The sequence below is a fragment of the Uranotaenia lowii genome, chromosome 2, assembly GCF_029784155.1.
Source record: "Uranotaenia lowii strain MFRU-FL chromosome 2, ASM2978415v1, whole genome shotgun sequence".
In the NCBI taxonomy this organism is placed as follows: Eukaryota; Metazoa; Arthropoda; class Insecta; order Diptera; family Culicidae; genus Uranotaenia; species Uranotaenia lowii.
Window position 1 is genome coordinate 302141609 of NC_073692.1, and position 7108 is coordinate 302148716.

Sequence of the window (7108 nt, forward strand, 5' to 3'; positions counted from 1 at the left end):
AGTTAAAAAAAAATCTTCACGTGAGCGCTCACGAATCGGCTTCAGAACCAGCAATAGCGGCTTCCGTTGGCTGATCCGGATTCGGCAAGCATTCTCGGAAACAGAGCAATTGTAAAAAAAGGCCGCTGGTGTTCTGTTGAAGACCACGGCTTATTTAGAAACGCACCAAGCATCCAAATAGTCTTAAAACTTACGCGGCCTTTTCGGTTGTTGAGCTCCGGCTGGCGAGAGCGATCGCATTCATTTGGACCTCTTTCGGAATCCAAATGATGGCAATGAAAATTGCCGTTTCCGCGCCAGGCGGTCAAACAGCGGGTGGAACGGGCCTCGACACCCTGATCGCTCCCACGCTCTTCTCCCGTGCATCGTGCTGCACCAGATGGCTTGGCTGGATGATCGTCCCGCAGACAAATCTCAGGAACAGACGGCACCAACTGCAGCAATGGTCACTGGTCACCAGCACAAAAAAACACTCGGTCGCACTGTCGACCACTCGGGAGAAGGCCCAGAAACTAAATGATGATCGCGCGCATGATCGGCTGCCCTTTTATCATTTATTTCCTTGGGTATTTCACCGGTCGACGATCGAAGTTTTTCCCGTCTCTCGGGTTTCTCTGCTAGTTCGTTGAAGAATCAGCAAATGTGTTTCCGAACTCTGGGTCAGTGGTGCCCAAATCAAAATGCTACAACCCAATACCTATATTGTGGTAGTTTCATGCGATTTTTATTGATTAACAGCATTTTAAAGTTCAGTGGAAGCTGCCATCATGGATTCCAAGATGGCGTCGGAAAGAAAAAAAATCGACATATTTTAGTTTAGCCTTTTCATTCAATACCCGTATAATGGTGATTAAATGCGACTTTTTGTCATCATTAAAGCATTAAAAGTTGAGCGGATGCCGCCATCTTGAATTTCAAAATGGCGTCTGATAGCGAAATTCGACTTCTACTCGTTTAGCCCTTTAACCCGATACCCATTTTGTTGGGGTTTCATGCAATTTAAAATCATTTACAACATTTTAAAGTTCAACGGAAGCCGCCATCTTGCATATCAAGATGGCGTCAAACAACGAAATTTGACTTCAACTCATGATTTATTCCACGGGTCATTCACAACCAATCCCTTTTCATTCAAAAAGTCTGTCCTCAATTACTGTACTAATGATTAACAACTCAGAAATGAGGAACTCATCCTTAGCGTGTAATTGGTTGGCTTGCGAGAGAAACGTCAAATCGTAGCTTTTTTTGGGGTCATCATTTTACTTACTTACTTAATGATCCCGCGCCGATCCTCCGGTGCATAGGGCCGTGGTAAAAGACCTCCACTGTTGACGATCCGGAGCCAGCGTCTTCACCTGGTCCCAGTCAAGATTCTCGTCGACAGTTCGGATTTCAGCGGCTAGGCTTCGCCGCCACGAATTTCTGGGTCTGCCTCTTCTTCGATGACCTTCTGGATTCCAATCTAGCGCCTCTCTGCAAATCTCGTTTTCATCTCTTCGCAGCGTGTGCCCAATCCATCTCCACTTACGTTCCCGAATCTCGATTTCTAGCGCCTTTTGATGACTCCGGCGATGTAGTTCCTCATTCGAGATCCAGTTGCCAGGCCACCAAGCGCGGGTGATACTCCGCAGGCAGCGGTTTACAAATACTTGCAGTTTTCGCGTCGTTACCGCATATGTGCACCAAGTTTCGCACCCGTACAGCAATACGGATTTGACGTTTGAGTTGAAGATTCGGATTTTTGTTCGTTGAGAGATCTGGCGTGACCGCCAGATGTTTCGGAGACTCGCAAACGCAAATCGGGCCTTTCTGATCCGTGTTTCGATGTCTTTTCTGGTACCACCATCAGGCGTAATCTGGCTACCAAGATACTGGAAGCACTCCACTTTCTCAACTTGTTGCCCAGCTACCATGAAACTGGAGGGATTTCCTGTGTTGATCTCCATCGACTTGGTCTTTCCGACATTGACTTTGAGACCTGCTGCCTTGGAACTTTCGGTGAGGTCGTCGAGTTTGCTCTGCATATCTGGTTGTGTTTGGGCGAGCAAAACAATATCGTCAGCCAGGTCAAGGTCGTTCAGTTGCTCCATTGTTGAAGGATTCCACGGCAATCCTCGGTTCGGTGCACAGTCAATCGATCCAATCAGAATCTCATCCATTACGATTAGAAAAAGTAGCGGTGATAGAATACATCCTTGTCTCACTCCAGCAGTTACCGGGATTGGTTCGGACAAGACACCGTCGTGCAAGACCTTGCACGAAAATGCCTCATACTGTGCTTCGATGAGATGGACTAGTTTCTCTGGGACCCCTCGTCGCCTTAGAGCCGCCCAGATGTTTTCATGGTTAAGTCGGTCGAATGCTTTTTCGAAATCAACGAACACCAGCAGAAGAGAGTCCTGGAATTCGTTGATTTGTTCCAGTATGATTCGTAGCGTTGTGATGTGGTCCACACATGATCGTCGAGATCGGAATCCAGCTTGTTGCCGTCGGAGTGTAGCGTCTATTTTCTCCTGCATCCTGTTCAGAATCACTTTGCAGAGTACTTTGAGGGTTGTACAGATCAACGTTATGCCTCGCCAGTTACCGCACTCTGTCAGGTCTCCTTTCTTCGGGACCTTTACGAGGATACCCTCGTGGGGTCATCATTAAACCATAATGAAACTATGAATTGACTCACGCCATGTTGGTTGCAAAATCGAAGGGCACAAAATGACGCCATGTTGATGGATTCACAATGCAAGCATTGAAAAATATTTTTTCAGGCCTATTTTCCATCAATTCCATCATGATTGACCATCAGATTTGACGAGGCGCATTTATTTTAAGATACTATTTCATACACATTTTACCTAAAATCTTGACTGGCAGTGGAAAAGACGCTCTTATATGGTTAAAACATTGGATTTTTAGCTATTAATTTTACCAGAACATATCTGAATAATGCAATCATCATTCATCAACCATTATGGTTGCTGGAAAAAATTAAAAAAAAAAAAACTCCGAGAACTCACAGAATCGAAAAAAAACAAAAATTTCTAACATGTTTAATAATAGCTTTTTAAAAGCTTTGGTGACCAACATTGATGACCAACAATGATATGTCTTTATGACGTTTCTAGGGTAGGGCCAAATAGCCTAATTTTGGCTTTATAAGAGTCCAGGTGATGTTATAGAATGCGCTTTAGCTTTTTATGAAGATTAATGCTATAGTCCAAACGAAATTTTGCTGACCATAATAAAGCTAAAATTGTTACTTGGGTTATCAGCTGAATATGTGTCCACCACGTCAACTGGCAGCGCAGAAAAAACGTTGTTTGATTGGGCCAGTGAAGAAGCGCTCTTAAGAATTGCGGCATAAGACCGTTTGGAGCGCTCTTGTAAAGAGCGCTTCTGATTGTCCCACTGACTTTCGAAAGCCTCGCATGCAGAGATGTCATGAGGGGTGCCTCCGCAATAAATGCATTTTTGTTCTGTTGTTTGGCACGCATCCTCCCCATGACTTTCTTTGCAACAAGAGCAGCGTGATTTGTTTGAGCAATGAGATGCTGTATGTCCTAGCGTCTGGCAATTGATACAATTCATGGGACGAGGAACGAATAGTCGAACTGGAAGCCTCAATTTTTCGTCAATCAAGACCTACCTACGGTACTACGGTAAGACGGTACCTTCAAAGGTCACACAGAATGAAGCTTTTTAATTCCATCAACAGAGTTGGCAGTTCTGAGTTGACGGCAATCCAGGATTTTGACCGAAGTCGTATCGAGGCTCTTGAACTTTCCAACTCCATTGGACTTAACGTATTCTGCCGAAAGACTCATGTCCGTGATCACGCTCTCGATCTCTACGTTTCGAGACGGAATGTAAACATGGTTTTCTAAAATGAAATGTTTACTAGCTACAATTTCATTGGCAGCTTTCGAACTAGCTACCACGACCCGCAATTTGTTAGGTGTAACCTTGGTAATATTGGTTACAGAGGACCACCTTGCCAGATCTTTCGTGATCTGAACGATGTTCAATATTTTTCCGTTTGGCTTGGGCCGGAAGAAAACCACCCACGGGCCAGAGAAAGATGGGTTTTCTGGGTAAACTTTGACTCGGGGAGCCACACGAGCTTTTGAGGAAGACGGTTGTGAGATATCTTCCGAAGGTCCTTCAGCACCTGAATGAACCGTTCCATCATCTGAGACCATTCTCTCGAGGGTGCTCGGATCACCCAGGTGCTCAACATTTCCGTAGATAACTCGACCATAATCCTCAAAGGCCGATGGGACTAATCCCCCGACTTCGCTCATATTTTATTACGGGGACAGGTTGTCTTTCGTTATCAAATATGATCTAAGAACAATTATTCTAATTACTAATATAAGTGAAAGATAGCCAAAAAGAGACAAGATTAGAAGAAAAATAGGGAAAATAAAAAAATAAATAGAATAACTTGATTTATTCTGCCGATGCTCCACTTGCACGGTTGTATCACAATCCAGCGGCTTTTTTATTTGTGGCCGTTCCTCGCTCGATTTCATTTCAGCACCAAACACCAGCTGAATTTTGGTGATATTCCTCAAGGTCACCACGTTTTGATAAGAACGAAGATGGCTTTCTTTGCTCTTCACAGCAGCAAACTAAAAAAACCACCGAAGTGGAAAAAAGTTCAAAACTTCACTGCACTAGCAATTACTATTGTTGCACACAAATGTCTACGTTGGACAAGCAATATCTGCTACCCGGTCACGGTACACCAATCCGAATTTATCCGTATTCGGCTCGACGGTTATTACTCGTAACGATTTAAAAGTACGTCCGAACTTGCCGAGAGCTTCAACTCGAATGGAGAGAGCAGTTGTATGGCAAATGATTGACATTGTGGTAAATTGTGGCTTATTGTGCGGGAAAATGTGTGAATTTGTGTTCAAATTGGAGAAATAGTGCTCTAAAGGAGAGAAATGGTGCGGATTGTTGCAAATTGAGCAGTAATAGTGGAATTTTGATCATTACTATTCAAAATAAATACAAAGAATTCTCTCTCCACCTTAATCCTCCACCAGCGTTGCCACATTTAATTCGGTATTTTCTAGCCAAAAAATCTTTTTAATCTGCATAAAATCTCAAAAATCTGTATTGAAATCTGTATCGAGAATTTTCATTTCGGATACTTACGCTGAACAACGGTGACCTTTTTATAATGCGTAGAGCACTCATTCGGACTACGCTGCTCATTACTGCGAGCTACTATTTGTGCGACATGTCAAACCAGTGTTTAACCTGACATTTTGTAAACTTTTAATTGTAACGGGCAAAATACATGTCCGCTACGTGTGAAAAATAAGGTCACGCAAAGTTTTAAGTCGATATATTCCCTTAAATATAACGATCAGTATCCTTCTGGGGTATAAAAATCAGTTGAGATTTGAACATTGTGGCGAAAGTCTTTATCCTTTAAAAGTTACATCCTATGATGCAATGACCAATGTTGGTATACGATTCTTAAACACAGTTTTTAAAACTTTCTTCAACCCTTTGCTTGTTGTATTGCATTGAAACGGTTCCTAAATCTAATCTGGAAGTTTTCCCTTATTTACATGCGTGATAATTGATGGATGATTGAGTCATTAAAGTAGATGATTATTGATTGACTCGAAGTATAATCAAAATATCTTGGAAAATCTCTGAATTTCGAAAATCTGTATGAAATCTGTATAAATTTCCAATTATCTGTAATATATATTCACAGATTCTGTGTTTGAAAATTTCAAAAAAATCTGTATACTTACAGAAAAATCTGTGTATGTGGTAACGCTGTCCTCCACGTGCAAACCGTTTCTCTCGAGTGAAACTCTTCATCGTTTGCGTTCTGACCGTTGACGCACTCTCGCTCAAAACAAAAACACGCTCGCTCAATCTTTTCCACTCGTTCCACACGCTAAAAATTATTAAACCGTTAACGATTCAAAAATAACCATTTTTGACCTTTTCCCGGGAAATGCCATTTTATTAGTTCTTCATGAGAACCCATAAAATGACTTTTCGGGGAGAAGTAGAAATACGGTTATTTTTCAACCGCAAGGAAGATTACCGTAGAAATTTAAAAATGGTTAATTTTGCACCGTAATATGAAAGCAAAATAGCAAATGTGAAATTTTCATAATTATAGAGAAAAATTCACAAAAAATGCGAGTTTTCAATTTTGTTTTTTATTTTCTTTTTTGTTTAACTTGCATGTTTACTGTAGAGCTTATTTGAACGTTTTTAAAAAAAAATCCTGTTAAGGCCGGAACAAATACCGAATTTTTCTTTTGTCTTCTCCTCCTTAAATTTTTCCGAAAACCCCGAAGGGAGGAATAAATAAAGTTAGAGGCTTTTTATTCTAAAATTCGAAACATTATTTGAAAATTCAAACATCTCAAAGATCGAAAGTCAACCAGTATGTATTGTATCTGTGTATTCAAATGTTTCAAATTTTCGATCTTAAATCAGTAGTTTTTTCGATTTAGTTCAATGTAGATTTTAAGCAAGTTTGTTGCGTGCTAGCTTGGATGTATGGGTGAACGTAATTGCACCTCTCGCTATTACTTCTCTCAGCCATTCAATTGATGCGCGACAAAGGGTCTAGAACGCACCTTTGAAGCTTTCCATAAAAATATGCTCTTGGCTCATTTTCAACATCTTTCAATTTTCATCTATTAAGCATCTGCTTTGTCTATCCGTCATTTAATTTCAATCTGTAATTCTTCTATCAAGAATTTTCGTAGTAAAAAGTTCACCGCAATGCCATTAAAACTATCATATAATAAGTTACAAGAGAAGGATTTCAATTTCGTTCTTGCCTAATTATGAACTAAATATCGGAATTTATATAAGAGTCCTCAACCAGAAATCATTCAGTTTATTACTCGAAGTTCAACTTGTGAACCTAAATGAAAATTGTGAATGATGACACATTAAACTGTATCCGATTTTTGAATCCTGGATCCCATGGATTATGAAACTTTCTTAAGTTCCGTTCCTATATAGAAAGTAAAAATTTAAAATCCATATCTTAAAAATGGTTTGTAATTTTAATTTTTTTTTCATATTCCGAAATTCGAATCAGAATATTCTCCCA